Here is a 3,152-nt window from a genome sequence, read left to right as displayed (position 1 = left end):
TTTCTCGTATTGGGTAGTACTTGCGCTCTATTGTGTTTACTTGCCTTATAAACTCATGGTTTCTTCGAATTTGCTACTGCACCATTATTATTACAATAAATTGTAATAATCTTTGGACAAACTAGAAATCATATTTAAGTCTATCTTGAGGTAATTAAGTCATTCAGCTTTTATGGCTACCTCAGAGGCTTGCCATATACTCAGCTTCTATGGTGGAGTCTAGAAAAACACCTATGCTTATCACTCTTCCATAGTTATGACTTTTCCTCCTAAAGTAAACACAAAACCCCGAGGTCGACTTATTATTGTCCCTATCCGATTGGAAGTCAAAATCCGTGTAACCCACAGGGACCAAATTAACTGCTTTGTAAGCTAGCATATAGTCTCTAGCGCCTCTAAGGTACTTTAATATATGCTTTACTGTAGTCCAATGTCCTTGTCTAGGGTTACTTTGATATCTGCTAACTATGCCCTTGGCAAAACAGATTTCTGATCTTGTGCATAGTATACATTAGGTTGTCTAACTGCCGAAGCATAAAGAACTGCCTACATGTCCTCAATCTCCTTTGATGTCATCGGAGACATCTCTTTAGATAAAGACACTCCATGCTTAAAAGGTAAGAAACCTTTCTAGGAGTTTTGCATGCTTAAAACGAGCAAGGATTTTCCGATGTATCAAGCTTGGGATAAGTAAAATATATTTTTTTTTTCCATCTCTTATTACTTTGATCTCAAAAATATATACATTCTCCCAAGTCCTTTATATCGAATTATTTGGACAATCATACCCTTACTTCTGACAACATTTTGATATTGTTTCCAACTACCAAAAATGTTATCTACGTATAGTACAAGAAATACCACCACGTTTCCATCACACCTTTTGTATACACAAGACTTATCCGTTTACTCAATAAATCCATAGGTCTGGATTACTTTGATAAACCGGATGTTCCAAGACCTTGAAGCTTTGCCTCCATAGACTGATTGAGCTTGCACACAAGATGCTCTTAGCCCTTTGCAATGAACCCTTCTGGTTGCTTTATATGGATGCTTTCATCAAGACTTCCATTAAGGAATGCTGTCTTGACATCCACTTGCCAAATAGATAAAAGAATCCAGATAGAATTAAGCATGGCTACCAGTGAAAAAGTTTCCTTTTTCATCAAGCCTTGCTTTGAAAGTTACTACCTTCCTTTCTATCCCTCTTTTCCTATTATAGACCTTTTTACACCCAAAGGCTTTTACACCATTTGGTGGTTTTACAAGCTTCCAGATTTTATTAGAATACATATATTCTAATTCTGATATTCATTACTCTTTGCCAAGATGTTGCATCTTTATCTTGGAGTGTTTCGTCATATGTCCGGAGATCAGGTTCATGTCCTCCAGGGATCGAGTCCAAAAACTCTCCCAAAACATGAATCTTTTTAGGTTGCCTAACAACCCTCCCACTACGACAAGACACTTTCTGCAATTGTGTATCATTTGTGATACGTGTTGCAGTTTCCTTGTGGTATCTCATCTTGTACAGTTGGTACTAGATTAGACATGCCTTTTATTATTTCCTTAAGAACACATTTTCTTATGGGCACATGGTTTATTACATAGTCCTTTTCTAAAAATCGGTCATTGATACTAACAATGATCTTCTGATTTTTAAGACTATAAACCTACTTTCATTTTACTAGGATAACCCACAAACAAGTGAATTCCTGTTCAACTTATCATTGTCTCTCTTCTGCATATGTGCTGGACTTCTCGAATCCGAATATGCTTCGAAATAGGCTTACGCCTATTCAGCAATTCTATATGAGTAGAGAGTTCTGACTTTAGAAGGTACTATATTCACTCCTGTTTCCAGAGTATATCCTTAAAATGATTTTGATAATATTCTTAATAACTCATCAATCTACTTATTTCCATAAGAGTCCTATACCTTCCTTTTCCTACACCATTATGTTGGGTGTACCAGGTGCAGTTAGTTTGGATTGAATCCTTACTTCTGATAAATGACTCCTAAATTCTCCCAAGAGGTACTTGCCACTACGATCTTACCGTAGTGTCTTGATACTTTTACTTTGTCGTTTCTCCACATCAGCCTCGTACTCTTTGAACTAATCAAAGCACTTAGACTTGCGGCACATCAAGTAAATATATCCGTAACTCAAATAGTTGTCTATAAAATAGATGAAATATTTGAAACAACCTCTTGCCTGGATGCTCATAGGATCACACAAATCAGAATGAACCAATTCCAATATATCTTTGACTCCATACCCCTTAGACTTAAAAGCTTCTTGGTTATTTTTCCTTCCAAGTAAGACTCGTAGGTTGGAAAGATTTCCACTGCTAATGAACCCAAAAGTTCATCAGCTACCAATGAATCCTACTTAAGTTAATATAACCTAGCTTTAGATGCCAAAGATATAATTGGTTCATTTCCGAAGGTTGCTTTCTCTTAAAGTTAGAAGATGTGTTACTAATTTCTATTTGTTGCATCGTGGGAGTTATTGGATTATAAATTTTCAACCAACATACCAGAATAGATAACTTCCCTATTTTTCTTGATAACAACTTTGTTATCAAAATAGACACAATATTTATTCTATAATAGCTTAGAAACTGAAATCAGGTTCTTTCTAAACTTAGTATGTAAAGACAATTTCTAATAATCCATATTTTATTCCTATTAGAGAATAAACCTCTCCCACTGCAACAGCTGCTACTTTTACAGTAATGCCCATGTGGACGGTGTTTTTATTTTCATTTAGTTGTCGAGTTTCCTAGAACCCTGCAATGAATTGCAGACATGATTAATGGCATCTGTATCTACACTCCAGGTTCTGGTAGATAACACCACTAGACATGTTTCAACTAATGAATTAAATACACCTAAATTTTTCTTAGTTCTAAGAGGACAGTCTACCTTAATGTCCAAATCCTATTTCCAATCAATTATTATTGGGACCACTAAGTCTATCCTAAAGTATATCAGCTGGGGATTGACCATCATCCTAAGAATCACAAAAATATTTGGTTAAGACCAACTCCTTAAAAATCCCCATGAATTTTGTATGCCACGTTAGTGTGGACGTATACAAATTCAAAGAGGAAATTTTATCATTTAATTTTATTATCTCGTCAACCTT

The sequence above is a fragment of the Zingiber officinale genome, chromosome 10A, assembly GCF_018446385.1.
Source record: "Zingiber officinale cultivar Zhangliang chromosome 10A, Zo_v1.1, whole genome shotgun sequence".
Classification (NCBI taxonomy): Eukaryota; Viridiplantae; Streptophyta; class Magnoliopsida; order Zingiberales; family Zingiberaceae; genus Zingiber; species Zingiber officinale.
The sequence above is the reverse complement of the archived record's forward strand: the minus strand, read 5'-3'. Positions refer to the sequence as shown.